The sequence below is a fragment of the Balearica regulorum genome, chromosome 6 (assembly GCF_011004875.1).
Source record: "Balearica regulorum gibbericeps isolate bBalReg1 chromosome 6, bBalReg1.pri, whole genome shotgun sequence".
In the NCBI taxonomy this organism is placed as follows: Eukaryota; Metazoa; Chordata; class Aves; order Gruiformes; family Gruidae; genus Balearica; species Balearica regulorum.
Genome location: NC_046189.1, coordinates 29,130,763 through 29,154,573, shown reverse-complemented (window position 1 = coordinate 29,154,573; position 23,811 = coordinate 29,130,763). Strand labels below are relative to the sequence as shown.

Here is a 23,811-nt window from a genome sequence, read left to right as displayed (position 1 = left end):
CTAAGTGCTGGTAAATAAAATGCAAGAATTGAAATGTGACTTTCACTTTTCAAAACTAAGATTCTAATGACTATCACGCAACCCCAGTCCAGTAAAGTACTTATGTGCACACCTGATCCTATTAGCCCTATCCAGCAATACTAGTTGCTTTCTTAAGTACTTCACAGGATCAGGGCCCGTGATTCACTTAATTACACACTCAGCAAACTATTTCTACATCCTTTGACAAGGGCATAAGCAAACAGAAAGTTTCATAACTTAAGTAGAGAATATATTGAGATAGAAAATTAAAATACCTTTAAAAGTAGTAAAAGAAAACAAGTATTCTCAAAACAATACAAAATGATTGATTTTCCTTATTCTGCGAAAAATTATGAAGACTTCAAAAATGTTTATATGCTTGCTTCCCATTTTGGAGGAATTTAGCAGACGACAGCAAACATCCCAGCAGTGATTAGAGAGCTTGCCTGGATCATAAGAGATATCTGTGCTCCAATATACACAAATGAATAGGGTAACAAGTAAGAGATCTATCCCCTCCTAAATAGTTGAGAGCTTAGATACATAGACCCTCATGGGAAAGTGGGACACCAAGACTCATGCCACCTGTATCACAACAGGCTAAGATTGCAAGTTTAACTTTCCTCCTACCACCTGCAGTCAACCACCTGAGCAACTGTCCTAAAAATCCATGAGATATTTTGCTTTTCTAGAGCGCGTCTTCAGCTCTTTTCAGCATGACCACAAATCTCAAGACATTAAAAAAAAAAAATCAAAAAATCTTCTTTATGATAATCCATCCTTGTGAAATGTTTCAGTATTGACTTAAAGCAGCATTTTCAGATTAAAAAGTACTTGTTTCCTTACCAGACAGCTTGCTTTTTTTTTTTTTTGGTCTACTCAGTCACTCTGGCTTCAGAACTGCAATGCTGTATTCATGCAGAATTACAGCAAGGTTATTTATTGCTAAATCAACATGACAAACCAAGAAAGGATAAAGATAACAGATAAACCCACCAGCTGCAAGCAAAACTCACGATTTTCTCTTAATGATAAAATAATGAAAAATTGTGTTGCAAACACTAAAACTCCAAAGTAAAGCCTAACAAGAAAGTACATGTCTGACAACTCCTCCTGAAGAGGCTGTTTCTGCTATGCCTTCTACAAGTCTGAAAAATTAAAGGCAGAAAACCTTTAACAGAGAAGAACAGTTAACTGAACCTCCATACCACTGATCTGCACCAACAACGTAACATTTCATAAACAGTATTTTATGTCCCACAGACACAATCTAAAAGTCAGTCACCTTACTAGCCATAACAGCATGAAGATCAGCATCTTTACCAGTGCAGCTACACAACCAATAACTATAGCCAAGACTTTAGAGTGGCATTTGCCTGTGAGTTGAAGAAAGTTTCAGAAAAGCATGCAATTTGATTAAAAACAGTTTATCCATGCCAGAGAAACAACCCTTTGACAGACATATTTTACTAGGATTTGCATAAATGACAAATATACCAAGACACAGTGAGGGTTATCTCAGACTTTTTTGCCACAGATACAAGCAGTGCACAAAGTAGGACTCTTCAGCTTCCAAATAAGTATTGCAGTCCTCACAAAACCATTTGTTAGTGAGCTAGGAGGGTCTCAGTCAACAATCCACAGTTTCGGAATGTGGATTGGGGGGGGGGGGGGGGGGAAGACTTGTTAAAGGCTGGAAGCCATCATGCTTTATGGGAACAAAAAGGAAAATCTGACCTTTGCCTCCTGCTCTCTCCCCTATTTTTTCTTATTTGCTGATCAAGACTGACAGTATTTCTTCCTTCCTCATCACTGCCTTAAACTAGAGAGAAAACTTCTGGGTTTCAAACAGAGCAAAAAATACATACGAGTAAGGAGAAAATCCGCCCTCAGTGACCCTCAAAAATCCTTTAATATCAAGCAACCATTCACCGTGTCCTTGGATAGGCCAGACCTGCAGACGCAGCAAGGTTCTTTGCAACATAGATGACCTTCACTCCAACCAAAAACACTGAATAGTCACAGTGACAGGTCTTTCTCAATGTACAGAAATGAAATTGTCAAATGGCACTGTATTATGAGTTTGCTAAGGAAATAGGAGCAGTTATATTGTATCAAAACAACAGTTCATCTAGCTCGCAGACCTGAAGGGCAATGCCTTCTCACTCTCTTTAAGGAAACAGGAAATGATATTTCTCACATACTGTTTCACAGTTTGGAATTTAGCATCTTCCTGGTGTGGAGCTCATATTCACACCATGGTAGTCATTCATAAATGTTTTCTTCATGGACTTAGGAAACCATGTTTTGAACTTTCAGGTTAAGCAATGAAGCATTATATTCCATGCCCCACACACAATATGTAGTAGCCTGAACAACCATCTTGTATTAGACAAGTTTCTTCCATTAAACTAAAAGGCTTTTGCAACTGCAGAATACAGTTTTACAACTACGTACAACTGAAATTGTGAAATACTTCTACAAAATGGAAATATAGCAGCCATGAAAGTAATAGAGAGGAGGGTAATAAAAGGCAGACTATTTTCTGCAAACCACATTCAAAGTTACTCTTTCCCCATATGTCAGCAAACTATGAAAGTATGTAGGGATTATGTTAAAACGCCTTCACACGCTCTCTCAAAAATACTCCTCATCCTAAGATCTGCCAGGGCTATTACATGTAACTGCTTTGTGACCAATCGTGTAAGCAACCCATATTTACACCTCTATCAACATACATGCATACAAAAAGGATGCAGTTATGAAGCACAGAAAGACCCTGCAATTACTGGTCTTACTTCGACACACTTCTTTTACAATATAATTGGCCCTGAACTGTATCCATATCATCTTTACTACTCCTTTCTTCCAGAAATACATGCACCAAGAACACAGGCAATATTTTTTCCTCCTGACCAGGTACTGTCATTCTTGCTATGCATTTTGAAAACATACTAGCAAAACAGTAAGATGGCTAGCTATTGCTTACGAGGTTATAAACCATAACAATCTGATTCCCCAGTAAATAGTAATTTATAAAATAACAAAACTAATGAAAAAGTTCAGCTATGTTGGTTGCAACCTTCTGAAATGAAAATATGTTATAGCTAAAGTTAGTATGGAACAAATAAAGGACTGACTTCAAGCTCCAAAGTAAGATCTGCAGCCCCAAAAGAAAGGAGTAAAGACAAAAAGTGAGATTCAAGAAAAAAAAAAAAAAAAAAGAAGAAGGAAAAAGAGAACAACTTGTTTAAACAGCAGCTTAACTTAAGCAAGGTACTACTGTGCATGCATATCCATGTCATGGACAGCACCACGGCCACTTACACTAAAATCTTTCTATATATGCAAGTGGATTCTTTAAATTCAATTTAATCTTTGCGTATGAAGAAGGTTTCTGCTTATTTTTTTTCAGTGTCTTTGGCTAAGCATGTAATATTTAGACACTTGAATTAATAGCCCAAAGCACATGCTGCTACAGCAACTGAAGAAGGACAAACTTGTGCAATGAAACTGCTTACCTCTCAGGTCTGTGGAGGGAGTAAATTGTATATTTCCTGCCTGAGCTCAGGTTTCAAGTGATGAAGCAATTCTAGGGAGTGTTCCCTATCAAAGGGCAGAACATTCCTGTGATACTGGCTTGGTTAGGGCATTCAAGAGCATACAGAAGCTTCACAAATGAATTTTCGGCATCTTCTATTCTTTTATGTAAAAGTATACAGAAGAACGACAATTTGCTTGGGCTTACAATAAACTAACCAATTTTAAGCAGCTTAATAAATAAGCAGTTGGTTAAGAAGATAATTAACTGAGATTTAATTTATCCAAGAGTGCAACCTATTCGCTGACTTGAAATAAAGAGTTCTTTTGAAGAGAGTTCCCATCATGTACTGTGCACAAAGACAACCACCTTAGGACAGTACAGTATGCACATGGGCATGCAAAGACATGAGAAATTTCGGTTTTCATGGCTAATCTAAAGCAGCTAAGCAGCTAATGCATTACCAGATTTCCATTTGTTTAGAAGCTGGTATTTTAGCAACCCAGAAGGCATGGATTTCTACTGTAGCCCACCTGCTGATTTGGGTCCAAAACAGTGCATGAATTTGCTACAAGAGGTGGAAAAGTAGGCCAGACTCATAGAAACCCCCCATCCTTAAAACATGATGTAGCTTGAATATGTTAATTAGATTGCAGACCCCACTGTTACTAAAATTATCCAGACAATCCAATTAGGAAAAAAAGAAACTATTAAAAGTACAAGAAAATTTTGAAGGTTTAAACAGGGTAATACAGCATTTCAAACAAACACTGAGTTATATCTAGAACCCACCTTCATACACATTTACTGAAAATATGTGATTGAAACTTTATTAAATGTTTTAACCAAAATCAGTTTGAAAATGCTAAACACATTAGCTGAGTGTGCACTATTTGGAGGGAAGTCCACATTAGTCCAACAAATAAAAGTTCAAATTTTTTATCTTTCAAAAATTTGGTTTGAAAGCTTTCAGCAATTCCGAAGTAGCACACAGCTTCAGGACACTCCTTATAAATAAATCAGAGTAGAAATGCATTTTCAATTTAAGTGAATCGACCCAAGTACTACAATCCTGAACTCCTTCCAATGATTCATACTTCATTCATTTCTTCCTGCTTTCTGCTGACCAAACAATGGAATTTTTGAAAGTTGATATGTAAACTTTGGGTCATTTCACTTTGTGGTCACCAGGTGCAAAGGTTCAAGCTAGGCTTCTAGCTAGTCAACAACATTATTAATGATTCTGTGCTCTATCAAAATCTTCTGTTTCTTTTGTAAGTTAATTAATTATCTGTAAAATAGAAATGAATCAAATGCATTCTGCTTAAGGGAAATAATATACTCCTGTAAAGCTATCATATGGCCACTTATCAAACTCTTCCCAAAACTTCCACTGGAAAGAGGGATATCACATTTTTCCTGTTGACACACTGGGAGTTACAGTGACAGCACAATGTACAAGCACAATTCCTTCAGTGCTGTTGTATTCCCAAATTCTCAAAAAAGAGCATCAGATACAAGGAGACATTGGCAGTGGAAGTTAGGAAGGTAGCTGCCAAAATCTCATCAACTTCTCTTCACTGGCAGATAACTAGTTGTCCTCTCATTAGCCCAGGTATCTGCATGGGGCTGGCAGCTCTGGAGCTCCAAGCTCACCCCCCTCCTCAGTCAGGGCTTCCCACATCCATCTTTACAGCCTGGCCCTGAGCAGGCTCCACACTTCATATGCAGCACTGGTACACAAAACTTAGCTCACCTCCAGCTGCTTTTATACATTCCCTCAAGACTTGTTATCTGTGGGCACTGTGAGCTGCTTGATTAAATCCTTCACAGATTCAAGAAGTACAGAACAGCAAAAGAAATTCTTATCTGCAAGTGTTTCACTCTTGAGAGCAATAAAGAGCGACACACTCACACGGCCCCAAAATGTCCATGATCTCACCTGAATTTCAATGAATGTGCTACTCTTACACACACTCTCAATCCTGAACCACATAAAGCGCCAAATCTAACACAAAAAGCATTAATGCTTAAAGTACATCTGACAGTTTCTCAGAATTTTGGGACCGAAGTTCAACAGCTGAGAGAAAAGAAGTTGAATTTAGCCTCTCTCCTCCACTATCAGCTTCTCCTGTACACGAACCAGTAACAGTCTATCCACCAGGAATAGTCTATCCACTTCTTCAGATAAGTTTCTAAAATTGTTACTTCATCTCATTTTGTGAACACGAGGATTTCATGGGCTTGGCTGTGAATTTCAGTACAGGCTCGACACCTAAATTAATAACTACTCTCAGTTAAAAAATTACTTGAGGACTTCTTTTTAAATTAAGACCTCATTTGACAATGCTTTTTATCCATTTCTTTGGATAGGAGTTTCAAACTTGAACAACTCCTGTGTGATACCAAGCAAGATTTTCATTGTTATCATCACAAAATTACTAACAGGACAAAAGGTTAAAGGCAAAACACCTCGCTCTGCCAGTCCCAGAATTTAATTCTTTCCAGCATAAAAATAATAATTAATGAGTGTTTGGTCACTCTACACAGGATAGTGGCCAATCTGTTAGAGAAAGATGGAGAATCTATACCAGAACACAGCAAATTAGTTTGGTAGTACTATAGCAATCTACTATTTCATCTGAAAAATAAACTATTTCAACAATCTGACAATTCCCTCCCTTGCTCCTCCCTTCACCCAAGAACAAGAGCATAGTGAACAGAAAAGCCTATTATAAATGACACTTCTATCTAATTAAATGTCAATACTCATTATGTTTGAACTGTATGCACAATGCTTTAAAAAAAAGCCTCTCAAATTCAGCTGCTCCCTTTCTCTGCTTCGGGTCTGAAATAAGACAGTGCAGGAAGTCTGGTATCTGCTTTTCTTCATTCCTATACATAACATTTCAGAAAACACAAAGACAGCAAGATAAAATTCATTAGTTTGAGATTAAAATACTTACTGGCACAGTTTAGAAGTAATACTAATTAAAAAAACCCCAAAACTAGTTCTTAGAAACCATGCCATCAATACTGCCAATTATTTTGAATGTAAAACCTTTATGCCCTCCCTTTCTATGCCCAGTCATTTTTCACATGAAGTAACTCCTCCATCTTCACTATCCATGACTGTAGATTAGATACAGCCTGAGATGATAAAAAAAAAATTTTAGAAAAATATGACAAAAAAGGGGCCTTATAAATTGAGATTCCAAACAGCTCAATATGGTTTATTTTAAATCCATTTTTAAGTTTCAAATATCTTCTTAGTGAATACCTGTCCACACCACGTTACAACTGGCTGCCTGATAAATGCACTGGATTTCCATAGCACATCCTTTCATAGTATATCTAATCTCCTTTTTCAGGTTTTGCCCAGTTTTCTAAATAGGGAATCAAGCTTCAGAGAGGCTGAAGAAATACACCCAATATACACTAGAAATCTGCAGCTAAGAAAGATCTAGAATTAAAATAGTCATACTTCATACTTTTTTTTTCCCCCCTCCCCCTATCCAACTTCAGCAGGTTCAACCCGTTTGCCTTTTCACTGCAACAGTCTTCTTACAGGTCAGAGTGTGAACAAATACAAAATCCGGAAACCTCCTTCCAGCTAGCTCCTACCAGCTCAAGGCTGAGTACTGACTGACCTGATGATAACGGTACTTCAGAAGAGACAGGACTTTTGTATTACCTCCAAATGATGCAAGAAAAATGTCCACATGCCTTTAGGAAAAGGCTTCATATTGAGTACCTATGGTTATTCACAACAAATACAAACCCTACATGTGACACACTGAAGCCACAATCAGAATTGAAACATCATATGAATCTGTGCAGCCATATTGTTTCTGACTCGGAGACCTTTTATTTGCAAGTGATAACTCAGGTGTAAGGGAGGTTTTATGAAACAACAGTAACACACATGCTTGAACAAGATACGTGATGTTTATGTGAGGCTTCAGAGATTATTTTGAGCATAAGTCTAGAAAAATTCTATATGATAGCAATATACACATACGCACCTTAATGAACCAGAGAAACACACCTATCCCTCTATTAAGCAATAAATTATAATTGATGTTCAGGAGTCACCTGGATCATAGTGTGACCGCTTTACAAAATGGTTTAGGAAAGGCATACCATGGTGTGAAGAAACAGAGCGTAGGTAGCTAAAGCTAGAAATGTCTTTAAATAGAGATATTGGTACAGTTTAAGGCCTGTAATATGAAAACAGAAGTTGATGGCAATCACCAGCTATAGCAGTGGCCAGCTTGTGAGCCAGTGAAGACACACGGAGGGGAGAGCCCCTGGGTGCACAGCTGTGGTCACTGCACCACTGTATGACCACTTCAGCCAGTGCGATAGCAAAAAAACATATGCACTGAGTTAGCAGCAGCCCACATTCCTGGAATAAGCAATTTAGGATAGAAAATGACAAAGTTATCAGGGAAAAAAATTAAATCTATTAAAAAAAAAATTGCAGACCAAACCCTGAGGAATGGCAGATAGCTAAAGTAGTCAGAAACGGATAAAGCTGCCAGGAAAAAGAACTAGGGAAAAGAGTATTGTTTAAATATCACAAAATGGTGAATTTAACTATACTTCTATATTTAAAAAATATTATAAACAAATATGCAAATGCACTGATAAGACATAAAACCATCTTGTTTCCTAGCACACAGCCATCAGCTTGGAGGTGTTTATCATGTGTAAAGATTACTAAGAATAAATAGAAAAGTTTTCCAAGTGAGTTCCACCTCCAATATTTTAAACTCTGTATATCTATAATCTGCCCTTGTTTGAAAATAGCCTTGAAAATGGCAATCCGTGACCCTCACACAGATGATTACTGCATCTAACTTCCCATTCCTGGAGCTGGAGCTCTTATTCTTGGTTTCATGACTCAATGCTATAATAAGATGTAATAAATGAGACTATAATGAAACTTTACTAAAATATCTTCTTGATAGAAACTTCTCAAAATAAATTTGCAGTAATTTTTTAAATGTGTTCTTAAACTAGGTTAAATAGTTTAAAATAGATTTTCCATCAAAAGGAAATTCTGGCTCCCATACAACTCTAAGGTTAGGAAGCCTAAATATTTAGTCACCAAAAGAAAAAAGGGTTGAAATCAGTGCAAGTTCAGACAAACTAAAACCAGAAGCATCAAGTGATAACAACATGTTAGTATTTTTTATATATATGGGGGGGGGGGGGGGGGGGGGGCGACCACAAAAAACCCCCAGCAACCCCCCAAAAAACCCCAAATTTCTTCCTACAGCTTTCCTCAAAAGTATCGAGGGGTAACTCAATTTGACTCCCCTTTGCTATACAACTCCAAAAAAGATTCCTTTACCTATTCAAAAAAGGAGTTTACAGTCCTCTACAGGGCTAGTAGAAACCAAAATCTCCTTAGTATCTAAAAGGAGCCCAGTAATCTTCGAGCCTTTAATGACAATGTACAACTGCCAATAGCTATACTAACCTAGTGCAGTCCTTTCAGGATGCTAATTATTAACAGCCTGACTACACACACTGAATCAAGGAAATGTAGCAAGTGAGAATTAGGTTTTGATTTCAGCTTTTCCATCTACAGATAGGAGGGCTTTTTAAAGACAATTTAAGAAGCCAAAAAGAGAAAGAAATTACACGTAACTAACTGCTGGTCTTCAACAGATGTATACAACCAAGCAGATAACGGGAGTAAAACACCAAATGCTGGAAAGTTACATGTTCTCACTTGGTTTGACTGTAAATGAAATCTCATATCCCATACACTGTATAAGCCTCAACCACAATTATCTGAAGACAACATTAACAGAACACATACCGATGGAGAAAATTTGTGGTCTAGCTATTAACCACTTGAGCACTCATGGATCAATACTGCTGCACGCAGCAGGATCTTCAAGTCCAGAGCATCTAGTTGAATTGGCAGCTTTAGTTCCAGCCATGGCATCTGTGTTGTGAAGCCTTTGAAGCTGAAGGCAGTCTGAATTGAAAACAAACTGGCAAAATTTGGGAAAAGCTTTTATTCTACTCATAGCCAACTTCACGTTGAATTTTGGCTGGCACTAGAACTGAAGTATTAGACAGAGGGAGGAAAGTTGTCTGTGTATATTCTGTTCAGAGTTGCTAAACCTAAGCCAAATTATCTTCAATAGACTTAAACACAGCAGATGCTAATTCTAAGGCTGAATATAACCAATTGGACACTTTCCATCAAAATTACTTTTTAATCAGAAATGCCATTTCCACAAAATAGAAATTTTCACATGGAAAATTTCAGTTTTGCCAAAAAACATCAATTTTCTGCTGGAAACATTAAAATAATGCCTGCCTGGCTACCTTCCTGGAAAATGCTTGTCAACTCCGCTTCCTCCTCCAACAGCAAAGAAATCAGACGAAGTCTTCTAGCAGCGCTGCCCAGAAAAGTGACCTCACTCCATCCGTGCCCCTGGCTCTCAGCCGCCCAGCCTCTCACTCCTTTCCTGAGCACCTCAGCCTCTCCCCAGCTCTTTGGCCCTGGGGTATGACAGCACAGCAGGTTGCCCCTTCCATTGCTCTGGGGGTATGCGCTAGAGGGAGACCCCCAAAGCATGTCTGGTCGCTAGAACAAAAAGCTCTCTGCACAGGGCAAGAGCAGCTTTGCTGATGGACCTGCCCAGTAGCAAAAGAATCATCCTATTTATTCTCTTTTTATTTATTTATTATTAAGAGGTCTCACATTTTTACAACTTCAGCACAGCTTAGGTAAGTATCTTTCTGATTTGCCTCTGCCTCCTCTCAAATATTTTCTTTATAGGAAACAATTTCCATTTTCAAGTCTTAAGAGGACTAGAAGTTCAGAATTATTTCAGTGAGTCTGGCAATGAAAAAAATCACTCGAGTTCAAATGATTCAGCATTTAAATCTGATAATCATTCACCTGCAGTGAAGTTAAAAAAAAAAAATCTGTTTTGTGAGATTAGTTTCTTTAGCAAAGTATCTTAGGTCTAAACTCCCCAGATTTGTAAATTGTACAAACCTACTTTGTAAAAAGATCATTTTCTGGCCAAAATAACAGGACAATTTCTTTGAAAATAATAGGACAATTTTATCTGTACTACTTACGAAGTGAAACTCAAAGCCAAACCAAAAGTTTTCCAAAGTTGTGGCATACTGACCTCAACAGTCACACCCTATCAGGGGTTATGACATGATTAAATGTTAAGGCCATACTGCAGGCTCTGTGCACTCATCTTGATACATTCTGAGTTTTGTAAATCGTTAAACTACAATTTTGTACATAAGAGAGCAAAAGGAAAAATTACCTTCATGTATATTTCTAAGAGTTATCTAAAAATGCTTTTCCCCGTGGAATGCATTTCCTTCTTTTGAAACTAAATCAACAAACTTACAGAAGCATTTGTAAAAAAAAAAAAAAAAAAAAAGTATTGGGAGAAAATGCAATGCAAGAGAAAACACAAGATCCAAACTTACCTAAAGAATTTATAATTCTTATAAGGGTTATCAAAAGTAGACTTTTGAAAAAAAGTTTTAAGTTTTGTTGTATTTCCGAATATGGCTGTTTTCTTCCTTATAGCTTCGTTCTTTATAGAATTACACACTAATACTTGCAAGTTTCCACAAAATTAACTTAACAAAAATAGCAGATGTTATTAATGGTGTGAAAAGCAATATCTCACTGTCAAGCGTGCTAACTATGCATACACTGTTACAACAACAACAAAAAAATCCCTACATTCCCACATCCAAAAAGTAAAAGCACAAAGTTACAGGTATGCAACAGGAACAGGTACAAAATCTAGAATGAAGGAATTTTTTAATGCACTACAGCACCAAAATGAAGTCACACCATGTTACCCAAGTGAAACTAAAATTCACTGACAAACTCTGTATTTATACACTATTCATCTCAGCCCACCCAATTAATCTCAGACTTTTAATTAGAAGTTAGATTCCTTTTACTAATGTAATAGTGAATAATTTTCAAGGTACAGGGTACACATTTTCTATATAAAAACATTTAGTGTCATTGCATTTAATAAAACATCCGACTGAGAAAAATTATGTGGCCATTTTGCTTGGAGTTGAACACATTTAAAATCAGCTGCCATTCAGAATCCTCAAGAAACTTCCAATACTGTTGGTTCAAGATGAATTAATTCAATTATTCTATTATTTACTGAATTTATTTTTAGTATACAATCTCCTCTAAAGCACTCATGTTCAGGAAGACAACAGAGGTTTTAATGCTGCTTTATCATATTAACTCAGTTCAGTATGAAGTTCCACTGAAAGTGCAGGTACATAACCATGTTACAAGTCAGTTCACCAACTAAAAACAAAGCAATAAAAGAAACATCACAGCTCCAGGTAGAATAAAACATTGCCAAGAAGGGCAAATGAAGACACACATGTAGAGCTAGTGTGTGCTGAAGTTAAAAAGCAACAGGCTATTAAAAGAAGAAACTACTACAAAATTATAAAAGACTATTTATAAGCTTAATGTCACATTATTATCTATCACACTGCTATTTATGGTTTCTCTCATGTATTTATCACTTTTAAGCAAGAACGAAACCCCGAACCAGTTTAATCACTTGCATATCACAGGGTCTTCAATTTCATTTACTTACTTCTTGGTTGCTTCTGAGAACTTTCATCCGTCCAAATCGATTTCCTGACAGGAAGCTAGCACATATGTCCTGCCACAAACCAACACGGGGAAAAGCCCATTCCCCCTGACAATACCTTGACAGTGATCAAATTACCTCTTTTATTCTTCTTTGTAAGACAACTAGAGGTCTGGAAGTACCCTGTTAAAACATTTTCTGATGGTTCAAATCCCCACCACAAGCGTCTTCGCTGTGTTGCAGGCTGCAAGCACACAGCTACCATGCCTCAGCTGAGAGGCTGGGGGTGAGTTCGGATGTTGGGTTTTTTCCTCCTACCAGAACTATAAATGCCAACCTGATTGTAGCCACAGCCCAATACAGAAGTCTATACGTCATCACAGCAAACCTTCTCAAACTTGAATTATGAAAGATCAGGCCAGTTTTTAAATTTTTTTTTAAAACAAATCTAATTCTAAGAAAACCATGCTTAGAGATGGTTATATATCTAGTCACTAAACTTTGAGTGAAACACAAATCAACTTTTCCACTACATTGCCTATAACTAACATCTACTTATTAATAAAAAGATAATCTAACCATAAAAGTTGTGCTCAAAAGAAGTCTTAATCAAGCAATTAATTTAGCTTTATATGCCACAGTGAAGTTCACATTACTTGTGCAAAAAAATCCCTACTATTAAAAAGGAACATATGTTATTTTACTGTTCAACTGTGTACACGAGACTGACATCCTAGCTTTTAACAATCTTTTTCCACTGTATTAAAAATAAGGATATAGCATTATTTTTCTCTTTGAAGTCAAATGACTGAAGTGGCAGACTGATTTAAGAGCCTTCTATGCAATCTAATTTACTTTCCAGAATAGAGCAGCTTTACAAAACGCTTAGCAAAAAAACCCATTTGGACAGTCTCTTCCACTACATTGCAGTTAGCAGATACTATTGTAACTGAACAAAACAAGTTACAACCCAGAGGCTGTTAGAAACCAGAAGTTTGCAAGGCTGTTCCATGTTTACTCAGTCAGTTCTCTTTGCTTGTCCACGAAAGTGCTAAGCTCCCACCGAGCACCACCTCAGCTGAGCCAGGGATTATGCAAGGCAGCAGGTCTCAATGACAGATTTTAACCAATTCCCTCAGTGCTCTCCTTTGATTCTACTGAAAAAGTACTTTAAGTAATAATGAATGATTATGCTGAACGTCTATCTGTTTTAAATTCGTAACAAGCATTTGAAGCATGTGGTAGTCTAGAGAAATCTGACAGCCGAGACCCAACGCAAGGCTTAGTGAGCAAGCCTTCAGCAAAGTTGGCATGCTACAAATGCCAGAAAGGCATTTCATAGTCAAAATAAAGGTAATGTAAATCTGCAAGAAAAAACAAACTTATCCACAACATCATGATTTCCAAAAGCATGTAAGGAACATACATTTTAAGTAGCTGATCTGCAATGATAGCCTAAGCAACAGTCACAGTATAAAATTCACTCTGCTACTGTATTCATTATTTCTACAAGAGGGGTAAAATTCTTTCTCCAAAGCTATCTGACAAGCATGTCAGCAAGACAACAAGTCAATGTACTTTTATGATAGTAGACATTTAATATTTGCAAATTCAGTACAAGTTATTATGTAGACAGCTGACATTTAGCCAAAACTCCTATTCAAAGACAGGGCAGTAACTCCTCACAGTTAAAACTAAGCATGGAAATTATGCTACAGTTCTTAAATTAGGAAGTAACTATATCAGGTGTAATTGCGGCCCATGCCAAACACACCACAAGGACTTCAGTAGGCATATCTCTGCCCAGCATTTCAGTTCCCAACAATCCGTACATACTAAGTGACCCATACTTCCAGTGTTCACTGCTATGTGGAGATGAGAATTTCTGACAAAGAAACTCCAAAATTGCTCCAAGTCTGTGGAGCTAAAAAGATTGAAGTCTTTTGACAAAAGTGATAAATTTAAGTGTCCCTAGCAAGAAAAAAGATCTGCAGAATGTACCCAAGTTTCCTAGCTTCTTGTCCTTTTAGTAAAGCTGAGAATCAAAATTTTTGCTGTTTTCTATAAAAGTAGTGGAAGGGAAGCTGCCAGCAAGTAAAATCATCGGTTCCTTAAATACCTTTCCTTTGAGGCCATCATTGAACACTTTTTCTCTGCTCAACTGCCAAGCAGTCAATATTTTGGGACAGATTCATTTCCCTTTTCTAAAAGGGAACAGAAGCTACTGTGGGAAAAAAACCCCTCTCAAAATACAGAGCACAAATGCGTATCTGTGCAGTGTCTCCCTCTGAATAATACCATGTGCAGAGACTGTTGATGGTAGAAGGAAGGAACATCTAGACTTCAACCTGGTGTCAGCCATCTCAAAATTACTGGCACTCCTTAGAAAAAAGTTCACCACTACAGGTGTTACTAGTCTCCACTAGTGCTAACTTGCACAAATGAGAAATCGTACCTGTATTATTAATTCAGTAAACAAATCTCAAAAATAACGACTGAGGCAAGTTTTACAAAGAATCTAGCTTAGTTTCCTAAAAGCTCTAAAAGAGCTTACTCTAGGCGTTTATGTTTTATTTAAAGGAAAATGCAGTTCTAAAATTTCCCACTACAATTCTTGCTTATATTCAGAGTTCATGAAGTCACAATAAAAGGCTACGGGTCTTATAGTCAAAAGTATTAGCACAGACTTGCAGAGAAATGAAAACAAGTTACAGTAATGAATATTTAAGTTACTTTTATGAATACCATTATAGACAACAAAAATTCCTATCAAGTTGGTAATACAAACAAGAATATTTTCTCAACAGATTTTTCTCATTTTATCAAGACAGATATGGTCTCTTCTGGGAGAACCATTCTTCTATGAATATTGGACATTAAATGCAAGATTTTTTTGTCTTAGCAAGTACATGTTATCATCCCTGAAAGAAATAATAGATAACAGTGGAGATAGCACATTGTTAAGTTTATGTTTTCAGACATTTACATGTGGCTACTAATAGTGCTTTAAAAGGCATTAGGCATAATTAGGCAATTTAAATAATATACTAATTAAGTAATCTTAAAATAGCCTGGCTCTTGTTCCTGTTGTTTTCCCTGGAAAGGCAGGTACAAACATGGGTCAGATTCACCAGCTGATGGTTACAGATTCACAGGTTGATGAAGTAGCCGTGCTGCAACTACAAAGATAATTATTTATTACTGAAACTATCAGTCCCGTACCATTCCCCTCCTTCAAGTATTCCAGATCTCCTTGACATCCCTTCTTCACTTCTCAAGGCTCTAACAGTCCCCCTTCTAACTGTTCAATTCCCTTCACCACTCAAATCCCTCCCTACATTATGCCCATTTCTCTAATCACTTCAACTTCTCTCTGACCTACTCCATTGTTGTCTTTGCTACTCCACGCCCTACTCCTTTGTAGTGGGTACAGAAGATGGAACAGCAATAGAAATGACCAAAATGTTCCTTAAAACCCCAGGAAACCAAACATATACCACCTGGAGGCAAGAAAAACTGTAGCCAAGAGACAAGAACCATGCCCAAGTCTGCTCCCAAGCTTAAAAGAGAGATGCCAGGTACATCTACAGTCAGAGCAACACCACAGGTCTAAGGTGTCTGATGCACTCTGCTGAGATGCTTTCTACATGGTTATGAGTGGAAAGGATGGATGGCAACATAATCACCTATACCAATTACTAAAAGTCATTAAAAGGCTTTTAAATTTCACAGATTTTAACGTGAGGTCCAAAAAGATTCCCACACCATCAGAAAAATCCATAAAGGACCTGCACAGTCAAGTGACTTCGCCCTAAGTCTCCCAGATGCACAAATTTTGAGTTAATTCTGGGTTTCAGAACTTCACCCTGCCTCATTTTTCTATCATCTTCACCAACAGAATTAATTCAATGCCTGTAATCTTTAGGGACAACCTCCTTCAAAACAAGACTTTCAGGAGAAGAGAAAACCCTGAAGGAAAACTGATTAAGTACAAGTTTATTCTCAACATGCACAAACATGTTGACAGTGACATGATACAGCTTTCTAGTAGCTAAGTTTTCTGATACAGAAGAGAAGAAAACTTACAGCCTTTATCTTATGTGTGTCTCTTCACACTTGATAGAAGATTACATTCATCTTTTCTTTAAAGTGAAAATACTGTACAAAGTGCAGAGAAGGAACAGTCTAACAACATACAAATTAATCAATGCAGTTGGCATTAAAAGGTGACAGGCTCTCCAGGTCAGCACACTTGCACTGCTCCTCTTGGGCATTATGTTTAAAAACTCATTTTTAATACATGTGCCTCTGCAGCCAGGCTCAATCGCTTTCTTATACCCTCTTCTTTAGGCACTCTCTTATAATTAAACTCAGTTTCCCCAAACTATCTGCTGCCTTATGTATTACATGACAGAAAGTGAAACTTCTACCTCATACAGAGAATCACTATTTTTTCCCTTGGAGGCAAAGACACTATATCATAAAAATTACACTATTACGCAATTTCTTTTATTATAAGGGAGCATCAGTAATATTGCCTTGGACTGTTTATTCCAATGCTTTTCATTATCTAGAATTCATATCCTTAAGAATAGCCTAAGCTAAAAAGCTATTTAGCTAATAGCTAAACTATATTATCTTAGAAGCTCAGTTTATTTATAGTGCCTATGAAAAATATTATTCTGCCCAACTGCTGTACAGATAGGTTCTCAGGGTTTAGATAAGAAAATTTCAGGAGTCTTATTTAATACCACTATAAAGTATAAAGCCTAGTGGTCTTTTGTTGTTGTTGATTTTTCCATGCTGTATTAACACTAACATTATTTTTAAAAAATTTTTTGTTAATTTTTTCTAATGGTGTTTTACAACAGGCACACAGTCTAACATTACTGAAGCACATCTGAAGGCATCATCTATAACATCCCAGAATTAAAAGGCTAGAGAAAAGGGACATATGGCAGGATATAGAATATGCATATTAACAAAGAAACCAAGTAACCAGATTCTTCTATTTTCCAGTGTCTATTCACATGCACTCTCCCCTGCTGGCAGCTCTGTAGCACAGCCCAGTTCCCCTGGAAGCAGCTGCTGGAGCCACAGGTGAAAGCAACATGAGTGTTGTTCTGCAGAGTAGCATCTCTCTGTATAGTGGTACCACACTCATCTGAGGGCACAATGCTCCTTCTCGTGCTCCCACAGATGTTCAAAAGAGATTTTCCCAACATGAAGATACTAGTATCACACAAGCAATAGCTGATGAGATTTCTTTCTAAATAGCAAGATGTTCTCATCAGAATATCACAGATCAGATTCCGTTCTTCTGGGGGACCACTTCTTTCACTACAAAGACGTACTTTAAATAAAGACTTCAGGAAGTTTAGTATATCCAAAAATGCAGTGGTAAACTGAGTCAGCAACAAGCTTCATCTTAAAGATGCAGGAGACAGCCCAGAATAGTAAGGCTGATGAAGATTCAGAGTGCCAAGCCAAAACCAAACCACTAGCCATTTAGTTCAGTTTTCCCAGTTAAGTCCTTCCTGATATAATCAGTGGATCTGTGACAGAGATGAACAAGCTTTCTGTATTACAAAGAGGCAAAAAACTTCAAGTCATGGAGAGGATACTTTTCGCCTCACAGAACAATAAACCTGGGAGCAGATACAGAAATTGCATTCTTTAATAGTGTACAAAGATCTGAATATGTTACATTTGCATTATGATTATGGGGAGCACTCTAGCAAAGTCCAGATTATCCCTTCTGAATTCCAGCCACCATACTGGCATTAGCAATACAGACTTCAGAACAAGTACACTTCAGCAAGTATCTGCCACTATGGGTTGGCAAATACTGACTAGTCATCTAGATATGACCATGCAGTTGTTGAAATGGGCTGCCGATATCAGAGTTCAACAGCCTCAGAACTGTCAGGAAACGCAGTAACACCGACAACATCCTGGCCTACTATGAAACTGGAGAAACCACGTGTGGAAAGGTGCAACAACAGCATACAATTTATTCGCTAGATCACGGGAAGGAGACCCCAGTGACCCATAACTGGAAAGGTTTCCGTGGCTCCAAGAAGTTGCAGGATCAATTTTGTCCAGCGCTGAAAAAGGTCTTCTCTAAAGTCAGTGCTAGCAGGTCCAAAACTGGAGTCTGTGAAGCCAGAGGACAAGAGACATGTGGTTCCAGCAGGATCACTTGATTACCGAGCTGAGGCTGCCGGGAATGTTATCCACCACAGTGAGTGGCCAGTGCCGTGCACCATGGCACTCCTTCACATTAGTCGACAGTGGGGTGGCTTCAAAGGCAAGCCAAGGAATATCTGAGTGTTCTTCAGTTCTGACTATTCAGAGGAAAGAAATGAAACAAAGTTTGTCCTTTCCAGATTCAGGAGCTGGTGTCAGAATGCTCTGGCAATTTCTTAAGAATGAGCATGATGTTATGTGCATCAGAGAGAGAGGCAACGGTAAAGAGTTTATTGCTACCACCGCCTTATCCTTTTGAAAAATAGCTCCCACTCTCCAAGAACCAGCACAGCATGTTTACCAGAAGGTCACCCAAAAATCCCTCAAAGAAAGTAAACTTCTCATCAGCCAAGAGTATGAGGAATCTACAATGCCAGTCCGAGAATGTGCTGTTCTCAAACTCTGAAAACTGGAGCCCGGAGAGCAGAAATCCCTGTTATTTAACACAAAACCAGCAAGAAGCTTGTATCTGCTACTGACAGGCAGGCAGACTGCTAGGAGCTATTCTGATCTTTATGAAGGATGTAACATGAGCATTATTAAATAACAGACGTGTCCATCTGTCCTCTGGAAGTATATATAGAGAAACACAAATTAGAATTTCTTCACAGTGTTAGATCATCCCGCTTTCTCTAAGAAAATCTGCTGGAAAAAACAGAGAGAAATGAAGAGGTGCCAACTAGACTGAACAAGTGCTGACAGAGCTCATGAAAGTGCAGAGAAATCTCATCTAGCTCTCAAGAAATCCAAAATAAGTAACTGAAGAGCGCAGATACCCAAACCCACAGCTTATGCATACTTTGTGGTAGGCTTTGTTTTTTTAAGATATATAGGCTACACTACACGTACATCTCTCTGGCACACAATGGTCACTACAGCAAAATAACTTCCATTGATGAACAACCGCTAATATTTTTGCCACTACGTATTGTATTAAGCCACTTTGTAACCTTGCTGTTACACTCCTCTGAAACACGATATGGGAAGATACTGGTAGCTAGAGTAGGAGTAGCCATGCCACCATTACATGGCAAGTTTCAATAATACTGCAAATCTGGTTCTCGCATCTCATCTTGCAATTCCATGGACTGTTAATTTTCAGTCTGAACCACAAGGCATGAGAAATGTCTTAAAATTATAGTTGTTTGAACATTTATCTGAAATTCGCTTTTGTAGTTAGCTTGTCTTCCTGTTTTGTTGGGTTCACTAAGTTCCTTTCAGTTTTCTATTGAATATGACTGATAGAGAATTTAAGATAATATAAAATTGCGTTCCAGAATAACGATATCACAGTTAATGGAGATCAGAGAGCCTTTACTTAAATGCTTGTTTTAAGAACACTTACAGATAAAAATACAGCATCTATGGAAAGCACATAAAATCTAGGCAAGGCAACAGGGGAGAAATAGAAAACTGATTATTTGACAGCAACATTTCAGTAAAGAGAACACAACCACTATCTCCGCTGGCAGCAATTCAAGAAAAATATTACCTCCGTAACCAGAGAGCAACTCCTGAATGAAGATCATGCCTTCTTTTCACTAGGGAAAAGAGAACAGCATTCAAGGGCTTATGGAAAAGAGTGGGCAGTAGGATGCCTGTTACCGGCAGGTACCAGCAGGACAGACCAGATAAAGCCTAAAAAGACATTATATGACTACTGAGAATAGGAGAAAGACAACAGTAAGAGCTCTCAGGCAGAGGAGTGCTTGCCAGCCTTATGACAGGGGCATCAGATCCCTAATACACATATAATAAGGCCTTAGGATATTTTGGGAAAAGGTATAGAGATCATGGGACATAAACCCACAAAAAGTCCTATTTATTTACATTTTACATGCCACAGGACAGTGTTTTCTATTTCTGATTTGGAGTTATACTTCCAGAGACTGGAATTCAATGGTTCATCTTCATCAGGACAGTGCATCAAATCCTGGTATTAAAGACTGAAAAAATACCTATTTACTGGAAAAACACTAATACTGAATGATCATCTGCATCCTGAGAAAGCTCATGTTTGTTTCTGTGCATTAAGCTCAGATTTTCGTTTTACTTCATGGTTTGATCTTTGAAGGTACCAAAGATTGATCCTTTTGTCCTAGAAACAAATGGAAATTTTGAAAATCAATAATCAGGATTATGATAGCCAGAAAGAAGGCAAGGACAGCACGATGAACTATAGCTCATAGGACTGACCAGAGGGTAATTAATATGATTCCTTTCTGAAAGGATGTACAGACCTTAATAGCAAAGCCGAGCTACAGAAACTGTCTCAATGCTGTGTATCACGCTGTTCAACAAGGCTACTTTTTCTGTGACTTTTTTCCAGGCAAATAAAGGAATAGAGGGAACATAATTTACCTGAATTTTTTTTAAGAACAACAAAAAGATATTCTTAGGTTTGCTGAAACATTTTAAGACTTAAATGCATGCAGATACACCATTACATACAGGCTTGGATCCAGCCAGAATGTCTACTCACCCAGCACCATGGGAGTCTGAAGAATCGGATTTAGATGTGAATTCATATTCTTTGCGGGCCTTAACCTAGGCTCAGATCTGAAAATGCCCAGCTTTGCAGGTAACAGATTCAGATGTATATCTCACCATTTCAGAATTAGTTTAATATCTGTAGAGTAAAACAAACCACTCTCTTCCTCCTCTCCCCAAAAAACCACCAATACACTTTTATGCTGCTATTAATAACTTGATTGCAGACGAATGAAAGTGCATCTCTGTAGACTAAGGAAAAGGGCAGAATTATTTAGTGCATTTTTTCACAGACAAAGAGCACCTTGTGATTTCAGTGACATGAAAATCAAAATTATTTGTTGTGAAAGTATCTGGTCCCTGCGGGAAAGACACTATGAAAGCAGATAAGGTTATATTACATCTTTTTTGTTGCCAATGATTCTACCAAAATGGCTTAAGTTTTTAAAAATTCATATTAAACAGGTATACTGTGCTGCCTTGGAAAACTACTGATTTAAATAATTCTTTTGAAGCATACATATCAACTCCAACAGCTTATCAGTCTAAATCTTATCTTAATTTTTGAACAGGTATTTCCAAATGATGGTACAGGTTTGACTAATAATGCCCACCCAAATGATTTAAATAGGAGGTTTTCAACATGCCCTAAGGATGACAGACTCCATTTCCTGTGCATGCCGAGGAATGGAGGCTTCTACTGATGTTATTGACCACTTACTATAAAAAAAAGAGATGAACAAGCAGCTTTGGAAAATACGTTAAACAATAACGAGGAGAGAGAGGTTGAGGAAAAAAACAGCAGAGATCATGATTTCCAGAAGTAGGATGCGATCATGTCAAGACAATTAGACTTTATTCTGATGAACTCTTTATTTTGACATAACCTGGCACCACTAGCTAAAGCAGCATTCCTGGTCCACTCCTGAGTCTGGCCACTCATTTCCAGCCTTGCATCATCCTCCCTCTACTGCTGACATAGCCATTTGTACAGCCATATGGTAAACCAGAGTGGGGAATTAAGAAACAACACAATTTTGGCAAAATTATTTTTCAGTCAGACCAATTCCTCAATATGGTTTGCTCTGCAGCAGCATAAGCACTACAGAAACCCAAGGAAGACAGCAGGTGGCCACGAAGCGGGGAAGCTGCTTCTTTCATGGTCAAAACAAGGAAAACAGAGTAAAGGTATTAGCATCCAGCGAAGTGAAGATCATTCATTTTGGGAAAAGCAATTTCAAGAGAAGAATAAAGGAGTGGACAATGGTGAGAAGGTGGGGAAAAATGTAAAGAGATATTCAAAACTGAAGTTTTACATTGTGTATTTACTAAATTTGGGACAGAACATGACCAGATAAAATGGGACGGTAACTAGAATAATTTATCAAATGACAATGTATTTTTTTTAAATGATGAAGCTAAAGCAGGCACTTCTTGTGAAGAAAAAGTCTAAGGAAGTCAGCAAATCAAAAAGGGATGAAGAATGATGATAAATTCAATGCAAGAAGATAAAGATGCAAAAACAGAGGGGCAATCAGTCACGAAAGAGACAACAGCATATTCTTCCTTGAAGCACAAGAGACCAGAAATTTCATGTACCCTCCACCACTTTCACAGCTATTTATGGACTATCACAAAGTAAGTCTGTATTTATTGAAAACCAAATCATACATCAGACCTAAGTTAACTTCCACATGTCAGTGCTGAAATAATGGCATTCTTTTTATGTTTATCCAAATCATTTTCTGTATATACCTGAAACTGTTGCATCATTTCTCTACTTATCTGCCACAGACCCCCCTTAAAATCTCCTGCATTATTTAGGTCCTCACCAGAGAATACACAAGGACTTGCATACAATACAGCAAACAATGACAATGAAGAATAGTTGGGAAGAAACAAGTGCCATGTGATTTGTTTTGTGGTGTCTGAATCATTAATTTGTATTTTGTTTCAGGAGGTACCAGGGGAACAATTAAGACTATAGTGGAAAGGTCAAGTTACCCAACACATTATGAAAATTCAGTGATAATGCATAGCCAAAGACATATTGTGAAAGAGTTGATGGAGATTGACAGAAAACTGCTCTAAAAGGTTCCCTGTACTATTTCATCTGGAGGTGGTGCAGTGTCTGGCGTATCAGAGAAAATGGAATGGTAGTTATCAATGCACGCATCAGAGAAGTTGCATTGAAGCTGTACTTAACTATAAAAAGGCTTGAACAGAACACAGACTCAAGTGCCAAGTCTGACCTAAGCCCCTCTTTTTGCTTGTGCTTTACAGAGATCTTCAGGAGTACAAGGTGCTTTAATACAATCCATAATGAGCAGCAAGACTCATACTACGTCTGTACTGTTAAAAGACTTGCATAGAACCTGGTATTTGCTGCACTTTCTCACTTCAAATTTATATACTCAGTAGGCGTATTAAAAAAAAATATCTCCTTTTATCCAAGGATCTCAAAGAGTTTTACTGGGAAACAATATTTCTCATTTATAAAAGAGTAGAATGAGATGCAGAAAACTGAGTAATTTGCCTGTCATTACACAGTGAGTCAGTGGCAGCAGCCCACACTGGTCATACATTTTTTGCTGTTCTTATCAGGTACTGGCATTCGAATAAGGCCTTTTATAATAGTTACATGCCATATGCATTAACAACATGATCCTCACTATTTCAAATTTATGCTTGTTCTTTCTTTTGCTATGAAAATGAGCACTAAAGCTTATACAATGCACACTATTTAAAAGATAACACACTAGTGCCTTCCTTTTTCAGCCAGTACTCCATTGTTTGAAAGACACCAAAAATGCTTTTGGGTTTACCATGAACACTTAAAAATAGTTACATCTTCTACAGAATAAAAGT

The 23,811-nt window shown here is 37.6% G+C and overlaps 1 protein-coding gene across 3 annotated transcripts in view; it reads right to left on the bottom strand.

Moving 5' to 3' along the window:
• The window catches only part of PTPN4 (protein tyrosine phosphatase non-receptor type 4), a 118,293-nt gene that overhangs the window by 76,227 nt on the left and 18,255 nt on the right, over positions 1-23,811 (bottom strand). The window lies entirely within an intron of this gene.